Source organism: Dermacentor variabilis, chromosome 4 (genome assembly GCF_050947875.1).
Source record: "Dermacentor variabilis isolate Ectoservices chromosome 4, ASM5094787v1, whole genome shotgun sequence".
NCBI classification, from domain to species: domain Eukaryota; kingdom Metazoa; phylum Arthropoda; class Arachnida; order Ixodida; family Ixodidae; genus Dermacentor; species Dermacentor variabilis.
This window is the reverse complement of record NC_134571.1, coordinates 112,370,903-112,378,318: the sequence shown is the minus strand read 5'-3', so window position 1 is coordinate 112,378,318 and position 7,416 is coordinate 112,370,903.

The following is a 7,416-nucleotide window of genomic DNA, read 5'->3' as shown; positions in this document are numbered from 1 at the left end:
AACGAAGCTGGACTGATAACAACCGAACGACCGCGACAGCATCGCGTTCACGGTACGACAAATAATGCATGACGCCAGTATGTCGACGACGACGTTACGACGACGACATGACGGGAGTCGGATGGCAAAGCTTCAACGATTTGCAATTCAACAACAATGACGAGATCACGACTACGAGCCTATACCTCGTGGCCCAGCTATAAAACAACTTGAGCTACTCGGTCCACGTAGAAGGGGTGACGGCGGCAGAATCACGAGGGTCAGATCACGAATCTCAAATGATGACGATGGAATGAGCACGACTGCACTATGACGAATGGTTGGACAGAATAGCGCTTTCCTATTCCAATTGAAGGATGGAAGCCTCACGACAATTTTTCCCCCAACTCGCCTCAAAACAAAACCTACTGTCCTAATGAAGCACTGTTCATTGCAAAAATGACAGGCAGTGTTTGGTTTTGATGGCGTAACTTATAATTCAGCGCAGCGTGCCTCAAGTTCAACAGAGGCGTTGTACATCTACCATGGGGGAACGCGTAAGGATACATCTCCGTAGTGAAGGAACGCCTTGAAACAAGTTAGCAAGCCAAAAGCGCTTCACGTTTAAATGCATGCGCAACAAGGTTCATCGTTGGGCTCAAAACTATAAAGAACCAGCTTGTGAATGTTGGAGAAAATTATGAAGTGTGTGTTGCTTAGACGTAACTAGAGCAAGATATTTATTTCGGAAGCATCTAACAGAGTCTTCTGGCTGAGCGGTCTGTCCGCAGCAGGTATTCTTCACAAGTGGCCACCACATGACCAAGCGGCCCTTGATAAACAACGGCGTCAGATCACATGACGTGATCACATCACCAGTTCTTGGTCAAATGTCAAGCATTGTCTCTCCCTCGTCATCAAAGTGGAAGGCGTTTGCTACACGTGCTGAGGTCCTAGAGATTAGCAGGCTCATTGATTATGCTATAGGCATGACTATATGTAGCACGGAAGCAAATACACTCGTTACCAGAGACAACTTTAAAAGTAGCGGCAGTATAAGCCATGCAACCGGATACACGTATATCGAGCGCTATCATTTAACTGACATGAGCTATCAAGAAAGCGCCTTTAACAGGTAGAAATATTTGAAGCGAAACTCTTACGTGCGTATCTGATTCATTCTGAGGTTATGTTCTTCTGGTTCTCCGGATATTTAATCTTTCATTATTTCCTGCCTATATTGACCGCCTTGATGTCTTCATATTCCGAATTTTTTACTCTGTTGTCAATGGGACAAGAGAGGTGCTTACAATTTTGTTCATGTTACTAGGTATGCCAACGGTAAAGAAGATGTGCCGTATGATTATATGGTTAGAGGTAGTAAAGCAAAGGCACGCATAACAACAGGTATTTTGAGCACATACGTCCACATGTCTGTCTCGAGAAAAGGGGTTGCTGGCTCAGAAACGTATAGGAGCCAGGAAACGCACCACTATAATTCGAAGCGTTTCGCAAATTCAAATAAGACACTTCAGAAAAATCGACAAAGCTAAAATATAAAGGAATTTAAAATCCCTAACGAATGCCGAAATTCAACATAAAAAGTAAAGCAGGTGCTCACACTCAGAACTTGAAACAAGGACTCTCGTCTTATATGCTCATTAAAAAAACCCCTCCGAAATATATTTGCAAGAAATGTTCGCTTCTTCATTGCCTCTGAATGGGACAAACCGAAGAAAAACAAGAAAATATACCAACTCACCTGAAAAAAGCACATTCAACGAAATAACATTTTGTGAATCCTAGAAAAGGTGGGTCTAGCATGCGTAGCAGCGCTTCTCGCTAGGTGTTCTTTGATATCCGTGTTCCCGAATTTTTGAGAATGAGAATTTCCAAGAATTCCCAAGAGACTGTATAAGAGCATCCAATTCCACTGATGTGAAGCTTATAGGTATTTGATTAGCTCCTTAGCGAACTTCAACCGCGAAGGTTGGTGAGCTTGGTCATTGATATAAAGAAAAACCAATTACCTCTACAGTAACAGCAACGTTCCTTCTAGATGTTACAGTCTTGGCAATGTTTTCTACATTTGCAAATATCAATTCTTATTCCATCTTTGTTTTTGCAGCATTACTTTCTTCTGTGCGATCCGGTTTGACAAGCGATGAAGTATGGGCTAACAACTTTAGGGCGTAATGTCACACGTTTCTGCGACGTAAGTGCTGGTAGCATCCCACTTTTGAAGTTAGCCAATGGTTCCATCATTCATCCTTCTTTTCGTCCAGATATGTTAGTTTGTCACTCCCTTTCATCCATCGCTTGCAGTATGGTTGCGCGATGTTCGCGTGCACTCCGTCGGACTCACTCGCCCTCGTGCACTTAAGATAACAGCTGCACCTACCTGCATTCCCTTACACTGATTGGTATTCCTACACATTTTGGCGCACGCTCACAGGCATTCACTCAAGTTCCTTCTAGCGTTCACTCAAAGTCACAGGCCCTAAAACTATCGCTGAAACTATCGTTGTAAAATGCCAAAATTCCTAAATTCTTGCGTATAATATGTTATTAGAAAGGTCCGAACTATGCCACTGAGCAGCTGCTTTGTTAAACTTACGCATTATGTATTCAAAAGAAAATTGCCTAATTGGTTTAACCGGGAACTCATCTTCCACATTGCGGCGAATGTCAATTTTCATATAAAAAATTGTAGGATCTGAAACTTTGAGTCCACGGTTGCATTCTGCATGAATTGTGATCTTCCTACCGACAAGCCTTCCTTTCTTATGCAAGAGCGATATTTTTTGCAGTCACGAAATTTTGTGAAAAAATGCAATCTGAGAAAAACAATTATAAAGGCTCTGACGTGTGCCTCTTATTCAAACTGCAACAATCGTAACTAAAATCCTACTCCAGCCTACGCTGGGCCTTTTTCTTCACTTCGTATGTATTATGCTCAAATACCCGCAGGCTTTCCCTTTTTTTCGAGCCACTTTTGAGCTGCCAAGCGCCCTGGCATTTGCCCTTGACAAGCACTGCCCGGTACAGGTGCTTCCAAGTGCTGCCTGGAAAAAACTGCGGGACGATGACATAACTAGCGAATAGGAAAGCCAAAGCAAGGTCTCTAAAAGCGGACCTTCGGTACGAGCTAAATGAGCCCCAAGAGAAATGGCGCGAAATAGGCCTGTACGAAGTGGCGCGAAAAAGTAGCGGCAGGTGTATATATAAAGAAAGGCCAACGCTGTTTTCTTTTCACATTGTGCGTGATTCTTATGAGTGCAAGCGTCAGTCAGCAAGAGGTGTTCCTCCTGGTCCCGTGCAGCTGTGTACGAGCAAACCGCGGCATGTACACGAGCGTGGCGAAGCTGCAGGAAATAGGGACATTCTCGTTGGCGCGAAGTCAGCGGCTTCTGAAAAAAAAAAGGCTACTTTGAACACTTAGACTGCGCTGATGAGGTTAAACATTTTGGCACATTCTCAGATAGTAACGGAACCGGAAACTGCTGTAATATGGAAACGACATTATTGGCCGAAAATCGTGATTATTATTTTCGTCAGTGCTTAGCACAAACAATTGTATTGGTACCTAGAACATGTTTGCCTCTTTGGCCTACATACTTTCTGTACATTTCTACGTAGGATGAATACAGACGTCGAAGTCTATAAATAATGCTGCACCCCTCACGAGAACAAGTGGCCCGACTGCTTACCACAATGATATCCTGCTTCGTCTGACGTGCTTACAAGTTCAGTCACAAAGTGGTAGAATGAGAGAGAAGGAGAACCCATCAGGGAAACACAGTGCACCACCATTATTATATACGTAATTAGGAGGGACAAGCCAACCCTGGTAGAGAGGCTTCCCCGTTTCGTTATGCTGACGGACCGAGAGCGTGTTATTTCCTGTTTTGCACCTTTCGTCTAACTTGTCATATCTTTTCTTATGGCCCAGCTGAGAAATGGGACACCACCACACTCTCGCAGTGATGCGCAATGCACAAATGGCGAATGAAACGTGTGCCCCGACTTCGTGGTCTACTGCAGGCACAGCGAGCGACACGGGAGCGCGGTTTGAGTGCATCCGACTCTGCCAAAAGGGAAGCCAGGAGCTCGAGGGACGCGAGGGCTCCCGCCACTCGTGGGTATTGGTTCCTTCGCAATCTGCTGCTGTTTTCGCTCATGTACAGCGCCTTTCCCGAGACCGCTAAGGTCAATTACTACAGCAAGCTAAACATTGCTTGCATTGAAGGGTAACCATAACATAGTTTTGTTTGTCCGCCTGCTCGATTTCTTCCAGCGTGAAAACAGCCGCGGGAAGGAACGACGTGAGGGGGACCATATCCAAATTCACGGATCCGTTGGTTCGAAGGAAAACCTGTTTGCCTTGCCAGCATAAATAAGTTCCGGCTTGCCTAGAGGCTCCAAAAGGCAATTGGGCTCTGCTGTTTTTGCCGCCTTCACAGTACATGCGTGTACATTGCCGCAGGCGTAGAGCCAGGTGGTGCAGCGGGGCTTTTGGCGTTCATCACATATACAATCATAGGAACGAAGAAGAAAGAAAAGGAGGACTAGGTGGAAAGAAAGGAATATCGCAGGGATGCTAACCTATTAGCCCCGAGAACGAACTACAGGGGCGCTGCGAGCGCCACTCGCGTGACGTCAGGGCAAGGACTCGCGCATGTCGTCTGCTACAGTTCGGGCGTTGTCCGGTCGCTTTCTGGGTTTTTTCATTTGTTCGCCCTCGTTCTCTTTGCTTGTATGCTTATGGTGGTCGTCTCAAATATATTTTTACGACGTCTTCCTTTGGGAACATTTATTCAGAGAGCTAATCTCTTAGACAACAATGCAGCTCTCAAAGGCAACGCTACAGTGCCACCCGAAAGAGCGCAAAAGAGCCAATTGCGGGTTTTCCATGCGCGGATGGACAATCGCAAAAACATAGCATACAAGAATCCAGTTATGATACCATACCTGCTGCGGTGCAACAAGTATGTCACAAACGCTGGCTATATATGACTTCTACAACAGTTACGTTGATTTTAATCCGCTAAAAAAGGTTTGCTCACGACGAGTAGTTCACGATATAATATCGAATTTTTGCATTTCTTCATAGAAACGCTTGGCAGCAACACTGGGACTTAACTAATACGAGAGTTTAGATTCTACAAGCACCACTTGCTTCTTTAACTGCTTGTCAACATTAGGTGGTTCTTCCCGTGTTTACTTTAAGCGGCGGAAATTTGAAGTAAAGTTAAGGAAGGCTTACAGCTATTTACAGAATACAAATAGGAATGTACCTATATTTCCTTTTCCGTGATAGATGTGCAACTCACTTGAGAAATTTACTGGTGCTTGTTGCTTTTGGAATATACATGACGAATCCGTTTGGCGAACTCGCACAGGCTGCTCGGCCCAATTGTTTTAGTGAAGTATGCCTGTTGGACCGCATGGCTGCAGCCAGAAAGAAGTGGAAGCGTCAATCATTAGTAGTATGGGACATATTGAAGATGTCGAAATTCCCCGCTGGAGGGTCAGAAATCAAGTGAAGGTATATGCAAGGCTTGTGGTGCTTTCTTTATGAATGCTTGCGATTGGATTGGAGCAAACTTTATTTAGCCTGCAGTTGGGCAAGGTTCTCTTTTATGTACCGACGAAGCGAATAGTTATCCGTTTCTATAAATAAGGAATGCTGGATCGAGACATGGTGAGACAGAAGGTGCTTGAATTTTCCTTTTCTAGGCAATCTAAGCTGCACTGTAGTAGCTCGAGAATACTTTAGCCATTCCAGTTGGCGCTGTAAAAAAGTGCTTTATGGTTTCAATTCGAAGTTGTAGTGCACTGATGGGTTTCGCGAACATAGCGCGCCTCGCCATACCGACAGTCGATTGCTACCGTTACGTGATCAGGGGTGTGCCGTATTGTCGATAAAGACTACTGAGGGCCACTATGAAACATTTCATCACTTTCAATTGATTGGCTGTTGATCTTAACAACGAAACTTTTCTCTCAGGTGATTTCTACTATGGTGTTTGTGAATTAACTATGTAAATACTCTGGATGACGTGCCGTCGTGCTAGCAGCCATGAGCAATTCGTTTTTTGGAGGCCTGTTTCAGAGGAGGATAAAAGTAGCAGCAAACTTTTTCATAAGAAATGCGCGCCTATTTTTCAAAGCATTAATGAATGGCCATATTTGAATATAACAACACACCAGAGTAATAAGAATCATTATGGCAGCTTCGCTGGGCAGTGTCTTTCTAACATCCGATAACATGCTGACGCCAATTACCAAGATTTTTCTTCCATTTAAAATGCAATCTAAGGGGATCTTACTAAGGGAATGTTAAACGTTTAGCGAGTCATCATACGCAGCTTCTCGTGTTGAATTTGCAGACATTCTTTTTACGCAAAATTCACGGATAGACACGGCGCATATGTGCATTGCAAAACCAGTAGACCCCTTTATCGTTACACAGCTTGCGATATCCAAGCCGCAAAGTTTCTCGACTCACGCGCTTTTGGAGAAGAAACTGTGGTTAAGGCATGGCTGCTGAAAGAAGCCGACGTATTCTTCAATACGTACGGCTCGAGCCACCCATACCCCAAGCCTATACAAAGGGAACGAGCGTGCGCGGGAGCCGAGCGAGCCGGAGCGAGCGGCGTCCTGGCCGTGACGTCACTCGCGAGAGGGCGCCACTCCTAATTCTCGTCGCTAATAGTATGTCTGGTTGGCTACAGTTGGTAGTTCGCCAAGCTCGAAGGGTGGTCATTTCGATTTCTTTTGCATTTTTGTGCGGGAAAAGTGAAGCGAAATCACATAACATTTTTGTAGAGGAGTGTTTTTTTCTTTATTGCCGGGAAAACTCAGCACAAATAAATACACACCAGCGGAATTGCCAAAGAAAGTGTCACATGTTTCTGACGCCAGTGCAACCTGAAATGACGTAGTTCAATGAGAAATTTTTATTCAAAAACGTCGCCTCATACATATATTCGAAAGGGAGTAACATAATGATTTACTCAGAAATAAACGTTGCCTTGACTTCAGGTCAACCGGTTCATGGTCGCAATGTATGGGTCCAAAGTACGAAACGATAGTTGGTTAATCTAACTTAGCAAATTGTCACCTAGATTTTATGCCTGCTGCATAGCGATGTCGGTAAAACAGCACATGTACAATCTTTTTATAAGCTTCGGTACATCAACGTAATCATTAACTTGAGCATTATATAAGCGTGACTATGTCCGTGTACACCATGCCGTGGTAAAGGCACAGAAGCAAGAAGAGTTGACACCATATTTTTAAGTGTATCACTATTGAAAATATTAGTGCAGGATTTCGAACCTAGCAAAGGCACCTTCTCACTGTCCATAGAAAAGCATCGTTAATTTTTTTTGTGAGAGTTGTTATTTCTTCCAGTTCCGGCTGAAGCAAAAA